This window comes from Scyliorhinus torazame, chromosome 15, assembly GCF_047496885.1.
Source record: "Scyliorhinus torazame isolate Kashiwa2021f chromosome 15, sScyTor2.1, whole genome shotgun sequence".
Taxonomy (NCBI): domain Eukaryota; kingdom Metazoa; phylum Chordata; class Chondrichthyes; order Carcharhiniformes; family Scyliorhinidae; genus Scyliorhinus; species Scyliorhinus torazame.
In genome coordinates this window covers 122,244,296-122,266,931 of record NC_092721.1, presented here as the reverse complement: position 1 = coordinate 122,266,931, position 22,636 = coordinate 122,244,296, and the positions used below count along the sequence as shown (strand labels likewise).

The 22,636-nt window shown below is 45.9% G+C and overlaps 1 protein-coding gene across 4 annotated transcripts in view; it reads right to left on the bottom strand.

Moving 5' to 3' along the window:
- LOC140391779 (PC3-like endoprotease variant B) overlaps positions 1-22,636 on the bottom strand; it is a 1,275,236-nt gene that overhangs the window by 382,810 nt on the left and 869,790 nt on the right. The gene's annotated exons all lie outside the window — the stretch shown is intronic.

Below are 22,636 nucleotides of genomic sequence, written 5' to 3'. Positions count from 1 at the left end.
CCACTCATAGATTCTTTCCAAAATGCTGAAGGCTCAGAACAAAGAGAAATAACTTATTGAACCCCTGTATGCTTGTTATGGGCCAGGGTTTAGAGAACCCCAAAGTGTATCATGGAGTTCACCTGACCCACAATTTTTAATAGATTGTGGTATGGGGAGCACACGGCCTACTCTTCAGGTGTGGTGCAGCAGAAATGAAAAAGTATTTTTGAAAGCAAAACAATGTTTATTCTATGAACTCAAGTTAACCTTTTTAAAACATATAGTGAACATCTTAGCAACCATTGATTCAAATACAACCCCCCAAAGAATACAACACTAAGTAATCCTTAATAACTTCCAAAACAACATCCAGAAGACAGAAGAAACACCTTTTAACAGAAGCACATCAGGTTTACATTCACTACTGAAAACATTTATAATTCATAGTTCACAAATAAATTCACAAAACGGTCAAGAGATAGTCTTTTATGGCAGAGAGATCAACAGTACACCTGCTCGAACGGAGCGGCCACAGCAAAGACGGTCCCGCACATCGACAAAATCGAGGCTATTTTCGGGGGTTTTCCCGGTGAGTTTAAAAAAAAATTGTTTTAAGTCCCGCGAAATCGGCCCTGCCCAGGCGCCAAAGCTCCGTTCCACGGGGCTGAAGAGGGGAAAAAAAAGAGGATAGACTGTTCACGATGAGCTGCACGTGGATGAGGAGTGGGGATCGCTCAGAAACTGCCTGAAAGTCAGAGCACGGAGAGTATAACTCAAAAACAAAATAATTTTTTTAATTCAACCTTTCTTGTTCCTCTCCTGAAAATTAAAAAAAAAAACTTAAAAAAAAAAAAACTTTCAAACGGAAAAAACAAAGTTCATTTTTGTATGAAAAAAAAAATTGTTTTTAAAAGGAGAAAAATCCCTTGGGGGGGAACAAAAAAAAGAATTTCTTTTTCGCACCAAAACCCAGGAAGAAAAGAGAAAGGCACAGACAGAAATATGCCTGTAATTAATAAATCGGGGGGACGGCAAGATGTAAGAAGGAGCAGTAGCGAAGGTGAAGGAGAAAAGCAGGAGCTGCGGCCGCGCAGGCAGCCAACCTCATGGGCCGAGGCGGAGGTTCAGGCGAACCAGCAAGCAGAAAAGCTGGTGAGTCGAGCAGGAACAGGACGTGGCAACCATCGCGCCCCCCCCCCCCCCCCACCGCACAGGGGGAGGAATGGAGAAGCGTGCTGAAAACGGAAATAAACGCCATAAAGGAGGAGATAAAAACGGAGATAAACGCCATGAGGGAGGCACTCAGGATGGAGCTCCACACAATGATGAAGGACATGATGGCGGAGACAATGGACAAAATGCAGCGAACCATTAATGGCCTGGAAAGGAAGGTGGAGGTGCAGGAGAAAACGATTCAGGAGTTGGAGAGAGCCGCCTCGGACCAGAGCGACAGGATGGTAACTCAGGAAACCGAGGTGAAAAGGCTGGTAACGACCAGGGGAGCCTAAGAGGGAAAGCGGAGGACCAGGAAAATAGGTCCAGATGGCGGAATATTGAAATAGTGGGTCTGCCAGAGGGGATGGAGGGCAGAGATCCAACAGGTTAGGTCACCCAAATGCTGGGCAAGCTAGTGGGAAGAGAGAAATTTCCAAACCCCCCAGAAATCGAAAGGGCGCACAGGTCACTCCGACCCAGGCCCAAAGCTGGGGAGCAGCCCAGAGCGATTATCATGAAGCTGCACAGGTTCCAAGACAGGGAAAAATCCTAAAGTGGGCCCGGCAGGCGCAATCGAGCATGTGGGAAGGGAAGACCATAAGGGTGTACCAGGACATTGGGGCGGACCTGGCCAAAAGAAGGGCTGAATTCAACAGGGCCAAATCAGCACTCTACAAAAGTAATGTGAAATTTGGGATGCTATTCCCGTCCAAACTCTGGGTAACATTTGAGGGGAAGGAGCTGTTTTTTAACACCCCAGCGGCTGCGGAGGAGTTCGTTAGAGCGAACCAACTGGGGGAGGGACAGCCACAACGGCCATCTTGAAAGCGACGGGGATGGAAAAGAAAGGAAGAATTGAAACAAAGAGCGGAGGGCAGACTGCAAACAGAGACAATATGATCACGAACTGTACACACATGGTTGGTGCACTGTGCGGGACTGTGCTAACTCGTTCCTGGGCTCGTTCCATCTCTCAATGCAATGGGGGGGGGGAGCGAAGCAAGGTGAATGAGGTCAGAAAGGCGGACAGGAGGGCGAGACAAGGGCTAGCAAAAGGAAGGTAAAACAGGACCAGAGCAGGGCAAGTACTGGGAGGGGGGTCACCGTGCTAGCGAGGAGGGCTAACATGGGAGGGCAGGAAGAAAGGAGAACCGCGGCACACTTCTCAGGGGAGAGGGAGTGTCTGGCACAAAGAGAGGGGAGGGACAGGGCAGAAGGGGGGAAGAACACAGGGGGTGGACAAAGGAACAGGGACTAAGGGGGGGGGGGAGGAGTCGGGGGAGAGCGCAGAACAAAAGAGAAGCAAAGAGAAGGATGAGGTAGATAAGCAGCACGAACACAGGCCTCGGCAGGCATGGAGCAGGGCGAGGAACCAAGAAGGTGCCACAAACAGCCACTCAGGAGGGCTTCAGGGCAAAGGGAAACCCTGGAGTGCAGGGGCGCAGCCACATGGCGTACACATAGATGGTGGCCATGTTGGGTGCCCCCTAGACAAAAGGAAACCCCAGAGCCCTGGGGTCCGACCTCATGGCGAGAGTGGCGACCGTGGCCATTTTGGAGGGCCCCCTAACGAAGGGAAACCCCGGAGTGCAGGGGCGCGTCCACCAGGTAAGTATGGGTGACTCCGCAGGACCAGGGGGTCGAAAACCCCCCACCAGGATTGTTACCTGGAACGTAAGGGGACTCAACGGCCCAGTGAAAAGATCCAGAATCTTCACCCACCGAAGAAGCCTAAAAGCAGACATAATCTACCTACAAGAGACGCACCTGAGGGAGAAGGACCGACTGCTGGTAAGAAAGGGCTGAGTGGGACAGACATACCACTCATGCTACGGGACGAGGGCTATGGGGGTAGCAATATTAGCAAGAGGACGAGGTTTACGGAAACCAAGACAGTTACGGACCCAGGGGGACGGTACGTCATGGTCAGCGGTGTCCTGGAAAGGGAATTGGTCGGACTGGTAAATGTGTACGCTCCCAACTGGGACGACACAGAATTCATAAAGAAGACCATGGCAGAATTTCCCGACCTTGACACACATCATGGGGCGACTTCAACTGTGTACAGGACCCACTGACCGACCGATCAAACCCCAGAGCAGGGAAAAAGACTGGCATGGCTAGGGAACTAGGAGCATTCATGGAGCAGGTGGGGGCCCTGCACCCGGGAGAGAAGGAATTTTCATACTTCTCACAAGTACACAAGGTATATACCCATATCGACTTCTTTGCAGTGGGGAAATAGGTGCTTCCAGGGATCACGGGAACGGAGTACTCCGCGATCGTTATCTCTGACCATGCTCCACACTATATGGATGTGAGGTTGGAGACAGGCCGAGACCAGCGCCCCACATGGAGGCTGGACACGGACCTCCTGGCCAACAATGCCTCCACAGAGTCGAATGGAAATACCTCCTCGAGGTACTGGAACGGTTTGGGCTAGGAGTGGGGTTCACCGCTTGGGTGAGGCTCCTGTACAACGCTCCCAAAGCGAGCGTCCAAACTAACACCACCAGCTCTAAATACTTCCAGCTGCAGAGAGGAACAAGACAGGGCTGCCCCCTGTCCCCACTCTTGTCCGCGCTAGCCATCGAACCCCTGGCGATAGCCCTGCGGGATGCGGAAAGCTGGAAGGGAATCCGGAGAGGAGACAGAGAGCACAGAGTCTCACTCTATGCAGATGATCTGCTCCTCTATGTCTCGAAGACACAAAAGGGACTGAAGGCAATACTGCAAATATTGAAAGAATTTGGAACCTTCTCGCGCTACAAACGTAACCTGGGCAAATGCGAGGCATTCCCAGTGAACCCAAACAGGGGAGTGAGAGAGCTGGAGGGGCTCCCGTTCAAAACAGCCCAGAACAGATTCCACTACCTGGGGATCCAGATAGCCAGAGACTGGACACAGACCCACAAGTGGAACCTGACCAGCCTGGTGGAGGAAGTAAGAAGAGACCTTCAAAGGTGGGGCTCACTCCCACTCTCCCTGGCGGGGAGAGTGCAGACGATCAAGATGAACGTACTGCCAAGGTTCCTCTTCCTGTTTAGATCCATTCCGATCTTCATCCCCAAGGCCTTTTTCCAAAACGTAGAAAGTCTAATCATGGCGTTTGTGTGTGTGTGTGTGTGTGGGTGGGGGGGGGCAGCAACGGCAGAAAGAGTGAGGGGATGGGTACAAGAACCCGACACAGATTGGGTCCAAATGGAGGAGGCACCCTGTAAAGAAACGACCCTCTGGGCCCTGGCCACAGCAGCACTCCCATGCTCCTCAACAAGGTACACAACGAGCCCAGTGGTAGCGGCCATGCTGAGAACGTGGACCCAGTTGAGACAGCACTTCGGGATGACCAAAATGTCCCTTATGGCCCCCATCTGCGGCAATCACAGATTCCCCCCAGCCATGCTGGATACCACCTTCAAAAGATGGAGGTGGGACGAGGCACATTGACGGTCGGGGACTTCTACCTAGGGCACAGACTTGCGACACTAGACGAACTGATGAGGAAGTGGAGGTTAGCAAAAGGACAGGAAATGAGACACCTCCAAATAAAACACTTCCTCCGCAAAGAGACAGTGGGGTATGCCGAGGCCCCAGAAACCACATTACTAGAGGACCTGATAGGCACAAGCAACGAGAAAGGGGGGCTATATGGGAAAATATGCGGACAGCTACTGGACGAGACCAGACATAAATGGGAGGACGAACTGGGGACAGAGGTAGGATGGGGACTCTGGAGCGAAGTACTGAGCAGGGTGAACTCCACCTCCTCCTGCGCAAATGCAGCTAAAAGTGGTGCACAGAGCGCACCTGACCAGAACCCGAATGAGCAGGTTCTTCCCGGAGGTGGAGGACAAATGTGAGCGGTGCCAGAGGGGCCCGGCCAACCACACCCACATGTTTTGGGCTTGTCCCAAGCTTGCTGGGTTCTGGACAGCCTTCTCCGAGGCAATGTCCAAGGTTGTGGGGGTGAGGGTGAAGCCATGCCCAATAGTGGCAATCTTCGGGGTATTGGAGCAGCCAGAGTTACACATGGGGAAGGGGGCCAACGCCCTCGCTTTCGCTTCCCTAATTGCACACCGGAGAATCCTGCTCGGCTGGCGATCGGCAGCACCACCTACAGCTGCAGACTGGCTCGCTGACCTCTCGGAATTTCTCCACCTGGAGAAGATTAAGTACGCCATCCGAGGGTCAGAGGAAGGCTTCCTGGATACTTGGGGGCAGTTTGTCGGTCTGTTCCAAAACCTGTTCGAGGCCAGCAACAAGGAGTAACCTAATAAGAATTTTTTAAACAAACTACCAAGATAGATGAGGTACCAAAAGACTGCGCAACTTGTGGGGGGGGGGGGGGGGTGCGGGGAGGGGGGGGAACAATGGGAAAGGGGGAGGAACCATACACCGATCCAGAGGGCAATGAAATGCACATAGGGTCAGTTAAACGAAGGACAAACTAAACCTCTCTGCATAATAAAGGAAAATAGCACGGGTGAGAAAAATGTGTTGTGTACATATTCGACTGTTTATAAATATGGGAAATGCCAATAAAATGTTTTTTTTTTTAAAACCCCAAAAACAGTACACCTACTCTGTCTGGCTTCAGCTCCAACACTGAAAATGAAACTAAAACACATCCTGCAGCAAACAGCTTAAAACAAAAGTAAAAAGCTGACAGACAGCCCAGCTCCCCCACACTGATGAACACCCATTTCTTAAAGGTACATTTCTTAAGCAACCACTTCTTAAAGGTACACTCACATGACACCTCCCCCAAGAAAAAAAAAAACCATCAACTTCAAGATGGTTTCATTTTTCACCTTTTCACTATCCTTTAAGAAATGCACACAGTAAATAGACTTTTTCATTTCAAAAAACACACGCAAACAGGTATAATAATATAGTCCATTTTTTTCCCGTTCTTCTTCCAACTGAAATCCTCTCGATTGACAGTCTCTTTGAACAAGAAGGTCTCTGCATGATCTGTCCATTTCTCTGTGCCTCGGCATTTCCCTTTAAAGTCATATACTTTAGTTCAATCTGATCACAGAGTCCCTTGCAATTCTCCAACAATTGGAGCATTGGTTATCACAGCTTTAAGGCAGTCAAATGCCTGTTGAAAGTCCGCTGTCCATTGAAATTTTTGACGTTTTTTCATCAAGTCCATCAGTGGAGCAATCAAGCTACAAAACCTTTGCACAAATGTTTGATCAAATCCACTCATGCCAAGAAATCGCATTATTTCCCTTCGTCTTGAGGGTATCGGAAACTCCTGAAGGAAAGTGACATGGGCCTTTCCAAATTCACTTTTGGCCAGGTTTATCACCAAACCCGCCTCCTGGAGTCGATCGAATAACTCCATCAGATGTGTCAAATGTTCTGTCCATGTCTGGCTGAAAATTACCAGATCGTCGATGTATACCACACAATTGGGTAATCCTGAAACAACTTTGTTAGGTAATCGTTGAAATGTGGTTGGGCCGTTTTTCATGCCAAATGGCATAACTTTGAATTGGTATATACCATCTGGAGTCACAAAAGCTGAAAACTCCTTTGCCCTTTCGGATAAAGGTACCTGCCAGTAATCTTTAAGTAAATCCAGTTTGGAAATAAAAGCTGACTGTCCCACTTTCTCAATGCAATCCTCCAAACGTAGGATAGGATGTGTCCGTTCTTGTAACTGCATTAACCGTTCTATAGTCCACACATAACCGTTGGGTACCGTCTGATTTAGGTACCATCACTATGGGTGAGCTCCATTGGCTGCAACCCACTTCAATTATGCCATTTTTAAGCATACTCTCAATCTCTTTGTTAACCTGTGCCAATTTTAAAGGATTAAGTCTATATGGATGTTGTTTGATTGGAACAGCATTTCCCACATCTGCATCATGTATAGCTATTTTAGTACTTCCCAATTTATCTCCACAAACTTGCCCATGTGGTATCAATAACTCTTTCAGGTCAGTCCGGTTTTCCTCTGGAAGGGAACTCAACAATTTATCCCAATTTTTAAGAACATCCTCGTTTTCCAATTTAATTTGAGGTATGTCAAATTCAGAGTCATCTGGATTTGGTTCGTCACTTTCGAGTTAGAATCATTTAAACCTCCTCTTTTTTCTCCCCTTCCCTTTCAAAGTACCTTTTAAGCATATTCACATGACACACTCGGTGAGTTTTCGTTCTATCTGGCGTTTTTACCACATAATTCACCTCACTTAATTTCCTTTCAATCTGATAAGGTCCACAAAACCTAGCTTTTAAAGGTTCACCTCCCACTGGTAACAACACTGAAACTTTATCTCCAATGGCAAAACTACAAACTTTGGATTTCATGTCCACTACCCGTTTCATCACATTTTGTGCAACTTTTAAATGTTGTCCAGCCAATTCACCTGCTCTATTTAATCGTTCCCTAAAATTTGACACGTAATTCAATAATGTAAGTTCTGATTTCTCACTCACCAATTTTTCCTTAATCAATTTAAGTGGTCCTTCTACCTCATGCCCAAAAGTTAGTTCAAAAGGACTGAATTTGGTTGACTCATTAGGTGCATCCCTAATTGCAAACAGTACGAATGGAATTCCTTTATCCCAATCCTCTGGATAATCTTGACAATAAGCCCACAACATTGTCTTTAATGTCTGATGCCACCTTTCTAACCCTCCCTGCAATTCTGGATGGTATGCAGTTGCTTTAAATTGTTTTATTCCTAAGCTATCCATAACTTCTTTGAATAACCTTGAGGTAAAATTCGATCCTTGATCTGATTGTATTTCTGTGGGTAGTCCATATCTAGTAAAGAATTTAAGTAACTGTTCCACAATCTTTTTAGCTGTAATATTACATACTGGAATGGCCTCTGGAAACCTAGTAGACACATCCACTGTCGTCAAATGATATTGATTCACACTTTTTGTTTTAGGAAGCGGTCCTACGCAATCAATTAGGACCCTTGTAAAAGGTTCCTCAAATGCTGGAATGGGTATTAAGGGTGCTGGTTTTATCACTGCTTGAGGTTTCCCTATCACTTGACATGTGTGACATGATTGACAAAATTTAACTCCATCTTTATGTAGTCCAGGCCAATAAAAAATGTTTCTTTGGATGGATTTTAGCTTGAGATTTCTTCATCCCCCAAATGACCTCCCACTAGTACCTCATGTGCAACTCACAACACCTCCTTTCTATACCCTACCAGCAATACTACTTGATGAACTTCTGCCCATTTTTCATCTGCCTGCATATATAAAGGTCTTCATTTTCTCATCAAGACATCACTTTTACGGTAATAATACTCTGGTATACACTCAGATTCCTCTTCTGTGTATGCTTTCTGATACATCCATTTTATTTCTATATCTTTTTGTTGTGACTCCACCAATTTTCCTGAACTAAAGGTATCCGCCTCATCCTCTACCTGTTCTTGTTCTTTTTCAACCATCTGATCAAAAATTGTTTCTGATAATTGCACTTCAACTTCATCTTCACTCTTTGATTTCTCCTCGTATCTTAACCTGTGACTTTGCGACCTTGTTACTACACAATCCGGAAAAATCCCAGGATTTTCTTCCTTCAACACTTCAGTTGTCTGATTTTCCACAGGCCTATCAACCACCTTAGGCGACACTCCCACTTGCGATCCAGCTATATCATTACCCAAGATAAACTGTATTCCTGGACAAGATCGTTTCTCTATTACTCCTACTACCACTTCACCACTCTTCACTGGACTTTCCAACCTTACCTTATATAATTGAACACTACTCTGAATTCCACATATTACCACCTTTTCTGGCAACATTCTTCCCAAACTGCATAACTCCTCATCTCTTCCCATTAAAGATTGACAAGCTCCCGTATCTCTTAAAATTGTGACTTCTTTACCTGCTCCTCCTGATACACATGAGTAAACTTTACCCACACAAGTAAATTCTTTAAAGAGATCTGGCACCGTCTTATCAATGACCGCTTGATCAGGCTGTACAATCTTTTGCACCTCCTTCACTTCACTTGGGCTTTCCTTTACCACTTTCACAAACCCCACAGTATTATCATGTTTTACCACATTAGCCTTCCCAGTGCTTTTCTTCAACCACCCACACTGTGACTTTACATGGCCTAGTTTATTCCAATGAAAACATTTGAAAATTTTCATTTCTTTTCCACCCTCCTGGATTTCTTTTTTAATCTGAGGTACACTCTCCTTATTATCTCCCATCAGATCACCTTCACCTTCACCACTTGAGTATTTCTCATGTCCCCAGTTTCTATCCCTCACAGGCTGAAACTGATGTCAGAAACCAAGCTTTGATTTATGAATTAATTCATAATCATCTGCCATTTCTGCTGCTAACCTCACAGTTTTAACTCTCTTCTCTTCCACATGAGTTCTCACTACATCAGGAATTGAATTTTTAAACTCTCCCAAAAGTATATTTTCTCGGAGAGCTTCATACGTTTGGTCTACTTTCAAAGCCCTTATCCACCTATCAAAATTACTCTGTTTGAGCCTTTCAAACTCCATGTATGTTTGACCAAATTATTTCCTTAAGTTTCTAAACCTTTGTCTGTAGGCTTCAGGCACCAGTTCATATGCAGCTAAGATGGACTTTTTCACCTCCTCATATGTCCCAGATACCTCCTCCGGTAGTGATGCAAACACTTCACTAGCCCTACCTATCAGCTTTGTTTGAATCAGTAATACCCACATATCCTGTGGCCATTTCATTTGTTTAGCTACCTTCTCAAATGAAATGAAAAAGGCTTCTACCTCCGTCTCATCAAACCTTGGCAATGCTTGGACATATTTAAATAGATTCCCACCAAGCCTTCGACTATGACGCTCTTTCTCACTATCCTCATCACTATCATCCAACTGTACATTTCCCTTTACGTCTGCCAATTTTAACTGACTGTCATGTTTCATGACCATTTTCTAAAGTTCAAACTCTCTTTCTTTATCTTTTTCCCTGATCTGTATCTCCCTTTCTCTTTCTTTTTGTTATGCTAAGGCTATTCTTTCTTTTCTCCTTTCTTCTTCTCCTTTTCTTTTTCCTCCCTCTCTCTCTTTCGTATTCAAGCTGCTTTAATTCTTTCTCATGTTCCATTTGTTTATGTTGTAACTGAATTTTTGCCATTTCCAATGAGTCAAACTGTATCTCAGGCAATTTTAAATGCTTAGCTACCGCCATAATTCCCTCATCTTTTTGCTTTTTGTCAGGTAATGTTAACTGCACTGTTTTTGCCAAATCTAACAGTCTGCTTTTAGTTTCTGTCCATAAGGTACTGCGTGTGACCGTCTCCACCATCAAAAACTTCAGAGCATCTGAAAGAGCTATTGTTCACAACACACTCCCTACTTAAACTAAAATACCACACCTGAAAAGCAACCACAATATGGTCACCCCTCAATGTCTTTAAGTTCAGTAAGCCAATCCAATAGATAGACTTTTATCCCCCTCGAGCCCACAATTTGTTATGGGCCAGGGTTTAGAGAACCCCAAAGTGAATCACCAAATTCACCTGACCCACAACTTTTAATAGATTATGGTTAGGGGGGCACACGGCCCACTCTACAGGTGTGGTGCAGCAGAATTGGAAAAGTATTTTTGAAATGTTTATTCTATGATCTCAAGTTAACCTTTTTAAAACATACAGTGAACATCTTAGCAACCATTAATTCAAATACAACCCCCAAAGAATACAACACTAAGTAATCCTTAATAACTCCTTAATTACAGTGAAAAATACTTTTCACTGTACCTCGGTACAAATGACAACAAACAAATCCAATCCAATCCAATCCAATCCAAAACACCCAGAAGACAGAAGAAACACCTTTTAACAGAAGCACATCAGGTTTACATTCACGACTAAAAATATTTATAATTCTGAATTCACCAAATGATCAAGAGATAGTCTTTTATGGCAGAGAGATCAACAGTACACCTGCTCTGTCTGGCTTCAGCTCCAACACTGAAAACTAAACTAAAACACACCCTGCAGTAAACAGCCTAAAACGAAAGTAAAAAGCTGACAGAAAGCCCAGCTCCACCCACACTCTGACATCACTGATAAACACCCATTTCTTAAATGTACTCTCACATGACAATGCCATACAGAACCAGATGTCATCATTATTGAGCAGAAAAGCATGCTTGGAATTGAGGCTGAATTGCAAGGTTGATGAATTTTCTGATGAGCAGTCCAGTAACACAGAAAGGAATTTCCATCCCTATGTTCAGGCTTAGGAAAGCTGAAGACAGAATATAATTAACTCCAAGCGTGGATGATAAACCTTTTTGTCTCTTCAGTAAGAATGGTCCCTCACCCACTCTTGTACAAAGTCAAGAGTGAGATTGAACACATATTACAACAGAGGGTCATCTCTCCAGTAACTATACTGACAAAATGGTGTTCTGAAATGGACACAGTACCAAGGTCTACTGGCTCAATTAGAATTTGCATGGACTTGACATATAAACAAGTCAGTAGAGCACACAATCCACCTGAGAGCATCAGTGGATGAATGTCTGACCAAATTAGCAAAAAGCACACTATTTACAAAATTAGATGCTAATAGTTGCTTTTGGCAGTTGTCCTTGGATAAAGAATCCACATTGTTAAAGTCCTTTATCACCCTATTTGGTGATCATTGTTTTAACATGTTGCCATTCAAAATTGCTTCTGCATCCGAGATATTCCAAAGGAGAATGATATTTCAGACCGGACAAAATATGGAAGGAGTAATATGGCACATGGATTACATTCTCATCCACGGTTCACTGAGAGAAGAAGATAACCATTGAGTGAGACCAGTCCTCAAGAGTCCTACAAGAAGCAGGTTTCACATTAAATGACAAAGGTGAATTTGCAAAGCCTACGATAAAGTTCTCAATGTGCTTCGGAAATTACTGCCAACCGACAGCAAACCAAGGTCATTAGAGCATTTCTGCAGCTGAAAAACCTCAGAATTACAATGGTTACCTGGGATGGTCAACTAAGTAGGCAAGTTCCTACCAAACAGGTAGAAATGGACGAGCTGTTACAATAGCTCTTTAGACATCGTTAACAGTAGTGCTGGACTGTAGATCAGTAAAATGCTTTTGACAAGGTCAAAAGTCTCCTAATTTCCTCAGAAATTCTAGCGCCCCACGATCCAAAATTGGCGACAGTTGGAGCAGCAGATACATAATCTACAAGCTTGGTGCAGTGCTGGTCCAAATAAAATTATACTCCTAATAGCCCAATACTTTGCCAATACTTCAAACAGAGAAAACATCTCACTATCATTGATGATTTTTAGTTTTAAATGACAGACTGGTCATCCCTGAAACACTTCTTCTCTAAAAAAAATCCATCAAGGTCACTTGACAATAGTGAAATGCTAAGCAAGAGTCCAATAGTCAGCCTAGGGACCACGCATTAGTCGATCCATTGAAGAGTTCATCACAAATTGCCTTTCAGGGGTGAATAGCCAATAGCAGGACAAACCACTGACACCCTCCACTTTTCCTTCAAGGCCATGGCAGCACCCAGGAAAGGTGTTTTTGAGTTCAAAGGCCAAGTTTTCATCATTGATTGCGACTCCAGATTTGAAGTGAAGAGACTGCACTACACCATGGTGGATGCAGTCATTACATCACTAACAGGAATCTTCGCAACACAAGGCATTCTGGACATTGTGGTGTCAGACAACCAACTTCAGTTTGCTGATTGAGGTGTTCTACAACTTTGCGCCAGTTTCAAACAAGTGACGAGATATCCTCAGTCAAATGGAGAAACAAAAAGAGGAGTTCTAGAAATCAAAAATGAAAAAGAACAAAGATATTGCACAAAGACAGTGCACCCCCGCTGCAGGTTTCCCGGTGCGAGGGGTGCATTTAATGGGAAAACCCATCGACAAAAATGGGACTGGAAGATCCTGCTGCCAGCACGTGACAGGTTGCTCAGTAAATCCCACCCACTAATTTAGCGCTTCTTAACTACAGAAACCCCACTCAAAAAGGGTTCCCGCCATCAGAACTATTGATGGGAAGATGGCTGTGAACACAACTTTCAGCTCTATAACAAACATTACAATCTAACATCATCTCAAACGATCATGAGAAAGTTAGGATGTGTGAGAAACAACAAAGAGAGAGTCAAGTTCTTGATTTCAATTTCAGGCATGGAACATGAGACTTGAGAGTTTCACAAACTGGGGAGATTGTGTGGATACAGGAACAACACAAGGAAAGCATTGTAATGGAGAGTGCTCCACAGCTGCGATTTTACAGAATTGAAATGGACCAGAGAAATCTCAGAAGGAACTAAAAAGCCTTGATATCACTGGGAAGGAAACTAATGGAACCTTGGACAAACGATTTAGATCCAGATGGAGGCATGGCACCTGAAGGCAGTAGAAGCTCTGCAACCACCCAAGTTGAAGACACTCATGTTGACTGACAAGAGAGCGCAGATCATTCTCAACCTCGAAATGTGAAGTTTGAGATTTTGGGGGAAGATGTAAGAGTATGTATAAAGTTATGATAAAGACTTAGGGGAAATGTAGAGTAAAAGTAAACATCAGGAGCACCTGATGCTGTTGTAATTATGATGGACTGTCACATGGCAAAGACAGATCTGGTGGGCAGAAGTGCAAGCTCGTGTGGACTACGGAGATGTACATAGATCAGTAAATAAATAAGAATGGTTTTTACCAATAACAACTTGTGGTAGCATTCTTGGAGTAATAGGCAAACCCGAAAGAGTCCCATCCAGAACCCAAACACAAGACAAAACATACAGAACTTTGGACTGATTGACAACCAAGCTGCATTGTGCAAAATGGAGGAAGAATAAACTAGAAAATAAAGAACCCTGGAAATAATATGCCTTCAAAATCAGCTTGTGTAAGTGTCAGCTTGACTCAGTTTTTCTCACTCCTGTTGTGGTGGCGTGAGACATACACTGGAGGCTTCCAGTAGTTAACAAAGAGGTTTACTGATGAAACGTAAAGCCAGTTAACTTACAGGCACAAACACAATGGGTTGGATTCTCTGGTACCCCAGGTTCTCTATTTGTGAGACTAAGTAAATTGTGTAATTATATGAGTAACGCACTTGCAATTAAGCTTCCACAATTCTTTGTACCAGTTATTTGTTTTACACTGTCAGGTGGATGTACGTTTAAGAAATGGGTGTTTATCAAATAGCTGCAGTGATGTCAGTGTGTGGGTGGAGATGGGCTCTGCTTTTTACTTTTGGTTTGAGCTGAAAGCTGGTTTTGGTTCTGTGTTTAGTTTCGCTTTCAGTTGGAGAGCTGCATGTGAAACAAGCAGATGTGAGTATTGATCTTTCTCACTACAAGCTAAAGAATGTCTTCACTCATTGATGATTTCAAAGTAATACCTGTTTCTGTAGAGAATTTAAAGCTGCTGTCTTTGTTAAAAAGTGTTTTGGGCTTATGGATGTTGTTAGGAAAGTTACTAAGGGTTACCTATAGAATATTGTATTTGGGGAAGTATTAGTGTTTGTAGTTGATAAGATGTTTCCTGTGTATTTATAAACACAGAAAAACATTGTTTTGTTTTTAAAATACTTTAGATCTCTGTTGCATCATACCTGTAAAATGGGCCCGTGTGCTCCCCATAACCAAAACCTATTAAAAGTTGTGGGTCAGGTGAACGCCATGATATACTTTGGAGTTTTCTAAACCCTGGTCCATAACAACATTCTGATTATGCACACTTCCAAGTTAAAATGTTCAAGAAATTCCACACAATATTGTACTTCACCGCTTTGGATCAAAGTTGAAACATATGTCAATGACAAATATAAGGCATGATTCATTTGAATCAAGTAAAAGTCTGTTGAACGGCACATTTAGCGGGTGTTTCTCGGTAGCTGTCATGCCGAGAAACATCCCGCTACCCAACGACACTTTGCCATTCATTTTGGTCCCAGGAAGTTTCTCCCTGCCAAGGGCGCACTTGGAGGGATTGCCTGCTGGTAAGCTGAAGGGGAAAGACGTCTCACAGAATGGGGCGGCATTTTGTTTGGCAGCCCCGATCTCTCTCCTCCACCCTCAGGCACCAAAAACTGTGGGCAGGACCCCGGGAACACCACCCACCTCCCTCTACTTGGAAAGCCCCCCCCCCCCCCCGTCAGGCCCAATCCCTGACAGTGCCAAGCTGGAACATTGGGTGCCCTGGCATTGCCAGCCAGGGTGGCAGTGCCAGGGTTCTAAGGTGGCACAGCCAGAATGCCAGGCTAGCAGAGCAAGGTGTCCTCAGCTCTGTCTCTCACCACCCAGGTGTCTCCAATGACCTGGGAGAGTCCCCCTTGTTCTGTTATGCCTGCTCTATGTTTGTGTATTGAGGTATTCCAGGCATAGCTGGTGAGTCGGGGGCACCAGCTGAATCCGGCGCCTGGATGTTTGCGGCTCATTTAAATATTCAGATCTGGATCTCACCCAGCAAGGGTGAGATCCAGATCCCGCCGGGTGGAGCGAGTTGGGTTATTTGGTTGACGTTTTTTTTGTGGTGTGGAGCCTGATTTGGGGCTTACGTGTAGTACACCCATTGCGCTCAGTTCAGCGCTGGGTGCAACGGGGTCGCTGAATCAGGCCCAATGTGTGTATTGAAATGAAAATTGCAAATTTTATTGACACCTTGGATATTCCATAACATATTCAGGTAACATGGGTCAATTTCTGATTGTGTTCTCTCCACTCACTCTTAGCAATTGATGTATGTTTGGTACAAATAATGCCAGTCTCATGTCAAGCAAAATCAAACCTGCATAAACCAAAATGCTGCTGAATGAAGGGTTTAAATCAGGTCACAATTAAATCAGCGCATAAAAACTCTTAAGGCATCACTTCCGGTGGCGGTCATGGAGTGAGAGGTTGTTTATTTGGTAGCTCCCGCTCGTGGTGCACTTTTGGGATCTTTTCCCCCGACTTATGGGGTATTTGATTGGAAAATTGGAGACTGGTGAGGAAGAGAGGAGGAATCCCCCACCAGTTTATGGAGTCGTGGGCCAGAAGCGGTCTGAAAAGAAGAGATTGTTGGGCAAAGAGGAGAGTGGAGCCTGCAGCACAGGAAAACATGCCGGAGGCTCAGGAGCTGGGATTGCCGGCCAAGTGGTCAACAGAGCAGCTGGTGAAATTCCTTCAGGAGAGCATCACCAAGCAAAGACAGGAGTACCTGGACCCGATTAAGACGTGGATTGATCGGGTGGAGCAAAAATTGGAAGCCCAGGGACTGGCGATCCAGAAGGTGGAAGAGAAGGTGGCTGAGCATGAGAACCAGCTAACCACGATGGCAATGGGGATGGAGCTGCTAAGGGACCACCAGAAAAGGCTGCAGGAGAAGGTGGAGGATCTGGACAACAGGTCGCGCAGGCAGAATTTGAGGATTGTTGGCCTCTTGGATGGCATTGAGGGATCGGATGCAGGAGCATACGTGGCGCGTATGTTTGAGAAGCTGCTGGGCGAAGGTGCGTTTGCTCGACACTTGGCAGTTTACAGAGCGCTTGTGAGGAAGCCGTGGATGAATGAGCCGCCAAGGGCGATGGTGGTACGAATGCACCGGTTCCAGGATAAGGTACAGATCTTGAGGTGGGCCAGCCAGGCAGATGAGGAGCTGCAAATGGGAAAACAACGAGCTGCACATTTATCAGGAATTGGTGCGGTGCTGGCCAAAAGAAGGGCAAACTTTAACAAAGTTAAATCGGCCCTCTTAAAGAAGGGGGTGAAGTTTGGCATATTGTACCCAGCTCGTTTGTGGGTCACTTACGAGAGTCAAGAACTGTATTTCGGATCGCCGGATAAGGCCATGAACTTTGTTCAGGACAGGGGAGGCTGGTGAAGGAGGACTCTGAACTTGGGGGCAAGTAACTCTGTACCTATGCTGCTAAATTTCTTTTCTTTATGGTCTGTGTATGTAATGTTTTTGCACCAAATGTTTTTGGGCAGTTGCTCAGTTTTGTATGTGGGTTAACTTTGTACTTGCGGGGGATGGTGGGTGGAATTTTCCTTCTTGTGTTTGTTGGGGATTGTGATGTTTTGCATATGCATGTTTGAGCAGTGGCGAGGAAGATCAGTGGGGGTTAGGAAGCTTGGCACCAGGCTAGCTGGGCGGGCTAGCTCACAGAAGCGCAGTGGAGGGCGAGCAGGTGACTAGTTGGATATGGGGGGGTTGGGATTGTTGTTTTGTTAGTGGTGGGGGAGGGGGGAATTGTTTGGCTGAGAGGGGAGGGGGATGAATGAGCCGCCAAGGGCGATGGTGGTACGAATGACGTGGGGGGACAAATTGGTGGTTGAGGAACAGTGGGCGCCCGAGGGCGGGCCTTAGGAGGCGCGGGACACAAGCTGGAGGCTGGCCTAAGAAGGGTGATGGTTGATTGGCGGGGAGGGGGGGTGCGCCCCTCGACCAGGCTGATCACATGGAACATGAGGGGGCTGAATGGGCCGGTCAAGAGGGCTCGCGTATTCGCGCATTAGAGGAGGTTGAAGGCGGACGTGGCAATGTTACAAGAGACTGACCTGAGGGTAGTGCATCAGACTCGGCTGAGAAAGGGGTGGGTTGGGCAGGTATTTCATTCGGGGCTAGACTGTAAAACTAGTGGGGTTGCGATCTTTATTAATAAGCGGGCGTCATTTGAGGTAGGGAATATAGTGGCGGCCTCAGGGAGTAGGTATATCATGGTGTGTGCGAAGTTGGAGGGGATGCCGGTGGTACAAGTGAATATTTACGTACCAAATTGAGACGACTCATAGTTTATGAGGCGGGTGTTAGGGAAGATTCCGGACCTGGACTCACATAAGCTGATCATGGGGTGGGGGGAACTTCAATATGGTCATTGATCCGAGGTTGGACCAGTCGAGTTCAAGGACAGGGAGGGTGCCAGCCATGGCAAAAGAGCTAAATGGGTTAATGGAATAAATGGGGCGGGATAGACCCTTGGAAGTTCGAACGGCCAAGCGCGAAGGAGTTTTTTCCCCCACGCACATTGAGTGTACTCCCGGATTGATATTTTCATTTTGAATAGGGCTTTACTTGCGGGGGTGGTGAATACCAAGTATTGTTGTGTTGGACCATGCCCCACACTGGGTGGATTTATGGGTGAGCAAGGAGGGGAATCAGCGGCCAAAATGGAGATTGGATGTAGGACTGTTGGCAGATGAGGGGGGGTGGGTTGCGGCCGGGTGAGGGAGACCATTGAGAACTATTTGGAGATAAATGATATGGGGGAAGTTTCGGCCACAACGGTATGGGAAGCGCTGAAGGCAGTGGTTAATTTTGATATGGGCCCATAGGGAGAAGGTGGAGTGGGTAGAGATGGATAGGCTGATTCGGGAAATACTCCAGGTGGACAGAAGGTATTCTGAAGCCCCAGAGGCGGGACTGTTGAAGGAGCGGCAGAAGCTGCAGATGGAGTTTGGTCTGTTATCCACAGGGAAGGCGGTGGGACAGTTGAGGAAGGCGATGGGGGTGGTATGTGAGTATGGGGAGAAGGCCAGTAGGATGCTAGCACAACAGCTAAGGAAGAGAGAGGTGGCAAGGGAGATAGGAAGAGTGAATTACAGAGGGGGGAACACGGTCTTGGATTCAGCGGGGGTGAATGGGGTGTTCAAGGAGTTTTATCGTCGTCTCTAAGAGTCGGAATCCCCAGCTGGGATGGATGGGATGAGGCAGTTTTTGGAAGGGTTGGAGTTTCCAAAGGTGGAGGAAGGGTCAGTGGAGGGGTTTGGAGCCCCGATCGGGATTGTAGAAGTAGTAGAGGGATTGGAGGCCATGCAGTCAGGCAAGGCCCCGGGACTGGACGGCTACCCAGTGCAATTTTACAAGAGGATTTCTGGGATTCTGGGCCCACTGCTGGTGAGGGCATATAATGAGGCAAGGGAGCGAGGTGTCCTTCCCCCAACAATGTCGCAGGCTTCGATCTCATTGATCCTGAAGCGGGAGAAGGACCCAGAGCAATGTGGGTCATACAGGCCAATCTCCCTACTGAATGTAGACGCCAAATTGCCGGCCAAGATTTTGGCCTCAAGGATAGAAGACTGTGTTCCGGGGGGATAGCGGAAGACCAGACGAGGTTTGCTAAAGGCAGGCAGCTAACGGCCAACGTTAGAAAGCTCCAAAATGTGATCATAATGCCCTCCCGAGGGGAGGCAGGCAGAGGTAGTGGTCGCTATGTACATGGAAAAGGCCTTCAACCGGGTGAAATTGAATTATTTGTGGGAGTCCTGGGATGGTTTGGGTTTGGGCAGGTCCTCATTGACTGGGTTTGGTTGCTGTACCAAGCACCAGTGGCAAGTGTGCGGACGAACCTGGTGAGCTCAGACTACTTTAAACTGCACCGGGGGACAAGGCCAGGATGTCCTCTCTCCCCAACGTTGTTTGCATTGGCTATAGAGCCATTGGCAATGGAGAGCATCAAAGGACTGGAAGGGGCTAGTCCGGGGGGGGTGGGGTGGAACACACTGTCTCTACTCCTGTATATCTCTGACCCATTAGGGGGGATGGGGGGATTATGTGGATCTTAGGGGAATTTGGCCGGTTCTCGGGGTACAAATTGAATATGGGTAAAAGTGGGTAAAACCCGTTGTCACTGGTGGGGAGGGTACAGATTGTATAAATGACAGTCTTCCTGATATTTCTGTTTGTTTTCCAGTGCCTCCCTTTTTTATACCAAAGGCCTTATTTAAGCGGGTGAATAGGGTAATCTCTGGGTTTGTGTGGGCGGGTAAAACTCCGCGAGTAAAGAAAGTGCTGTTAGAGTGGAGCTGAGCGGGGGGTGGTTGGCACTGCCCAACTTTAGGAACTATCACTGGGCGGCAAATAGAGCCATGATTAGGAAGTGGGTCGTAGGGGTGGGGTCGGTGTGGGAGCAGGTTGAGGCGGCCTCATGTGAGGGCACAAGTTTGGGGGCATTGGTAACGGCTCCTCTGCCGTTCTCACCAGCCCGGTACTCCACATGCCCAGTCGTAGTGGCGGCTCTGAGAGTTTGGGGGCAGTGGTGGAAGCATATGGGAGTGGAGGAAGCGTCGGTGTGGGCTCCAATTTGTGGCAACCACCGGTTTGTCCCAGGGAGGCTGGATGGGGGGTTTTGAAGGTGGCAGAGAGCAGGGATTGAGAGGCTGGGGGATGTATTTATTGAGGGAACTTTCCACGTTTAGAGAATTTGGAGGAGGAGTTTGAATTGCCGGGAGGGAATGGGTTTCGATATCTGCAGGTAAGGGATTTTGTGCGAAGGCAGGTTTTGACCTTTCCACTTCTACCGCCACAGGGGATACAGGACAAGGTAGTTTCTAGAATGGGGTTGAGGGAGGGGAAGATTTTGGAAATCTATAGAGAGCTTATGGAGTGGGAGGAATCCCAGATAGGTGAGCTTAAGCGTAAATGGGAAGATGAGCTGGGAGTGGAGGTAGAGGCGGGTCTGTGGGAGGATGCTCTGAACAGAGTCAACACGTCCTCATCTTGTGCCAGGCTCAGCTTGATACAATTCAAAGTGGTTCACCGGTCACATGTGACGTTTTCCCTGAGAGGATCAACGTTAGTGTTCGTTCGGAGGAGGCAACCGTTTATCGACTTCTTCGGAGAAAACTAAACTGTCAGCAGATTCAATAAGGCGGGGGGAGGGGTGGAAGGGGGAGTTTGGCTATTCTGTGTTGAGAGTGGGCGGGAACAATGGGCGATGGAGGGATGGGTTACGCACTGAACTGCGTTCACATTTGTATCTGTATCGTTTATTGTTTTAAAACCATAAATGCCTTAATAAAATGTTTTTTTTAAAAACTCTTTCGGCATAGGCACCACTGTGAAGGCAGCAAATAAATGGCACTTAAAAAAATTAAAATACCTATTCAACTCCATTAATCTATCAAAAATAAATTTTTCCCATTCATTTCTGTATTAGAAAGTTACTTGAATGGTTTAATTTTGGTCCAGGGTTCAATGGACTCCAAATTAATTGAATGCCTGACTGAAGGCCCATTTTCTTATGACTAACAGACCATATTAATATTCACAGCACTTTATTTTTTGAAAGGCACCAGATTTGTCAGATATATATACAATATTATATTTTAAAAATGGAGAAATTAACATAGCATTCTGATGTCCTACTTCGGCTGAATGTCAACATTTTCCAAACGCCGATTAATCCTATCGACCTGTGGTGACCTTTTCACCATGTTGTCTTTGTATTTTTCTTTCACATTAATAGAGAAAGCTATTGATTCAGAGCATTTAGCACAGTACACTGAAAAAATGGTACACTACCCGGAATGCCCAGCTAAGTTTACAAGCGCAGTGTATCAATTTCTGATTCTGAGCGTAGCATTTGGAAGATAATAAAGCCAATTCGACAATCAACTTCAGTTTTCTGGGGTCCTGGCATGGAATGGTGAAAAACATACATTAGTCTTCTCTGACATCTGTAAAGAGTGTTGAAAATCTGCAGGGGACAATACAGTGATGGTACCTTCAAGGAATCGTGCTGGAGAGCTCCCAAGGACAGAACACACAAGCACAAATTAATTTGTTATTCATTCATTATTGGGTTCTTGAGTTGGTCTGCTGGTTTTTATTTGTTGTTGCTTTCTTTTCCAATCTTAATCTGTTAAATATCCAAATTTCCTCAATTTTCCTTTGCACTGTTACCATATTATCGCAACCGTGTTCTTAGTTACACTGATCGTCAGTTCGACTAAATGGCTAAATCTCCTATGTTAATGTTTGCCTGCTTTACCAAGCCAACTATTATCTACTCATCCTCAATGATCTAATTTTTTGTCTAATCTTGTAAGCACCTATACTTATCCACGGAAAATCTATGCTCTTACTCATAAACTATCTGTACTTAGTCTGTCTGGCTTGCTTTGTGCAATTCATGGTGCTGATGAAATAGGCCATTTGACATTGGAAATATAGAAATTTTATATCACTTTTAAGGTCCTCAGGATGTCTCAAAGTACTTCAATGCCAATTGACTAAATTTGAAGTGTAGAACGTGCAGATAATTTGGTTCATTTGCGATGTCTGGGGATAAATGTTGGCAAGAATATGAGGAGAAAACTCCTGCACTACCAGACTGAGAGGGCAGAAGGAACTCCTGCTAATGCAGCATCCAAAGGATAGCATCCTCAACAGTGTAGCAGTCCCTCAGTACTGACCCTGACAGTGCAGCAGTCCCTCAGTATTGACCCTCTGACAGTGCAGCTGTCCCTCTGTACTCATCCTCTGACAATACAGCAGTCGCTGAGTACTGAACCTCTGACAGTGCAACAGTCCCTGAGTACTGACCCTCTGACAGTGCAGCAGTCCCTCAGTACTGACCCTCTGACAGTGCAGCAGTCCCTCAGTACTGACCCTCTGACAGCGCAGCAGTCCCTCAGTACTGACCCTCTGACAGTGCAGCAGTCCCTCAGTACTGACCCTCTGACGGTGCAGCA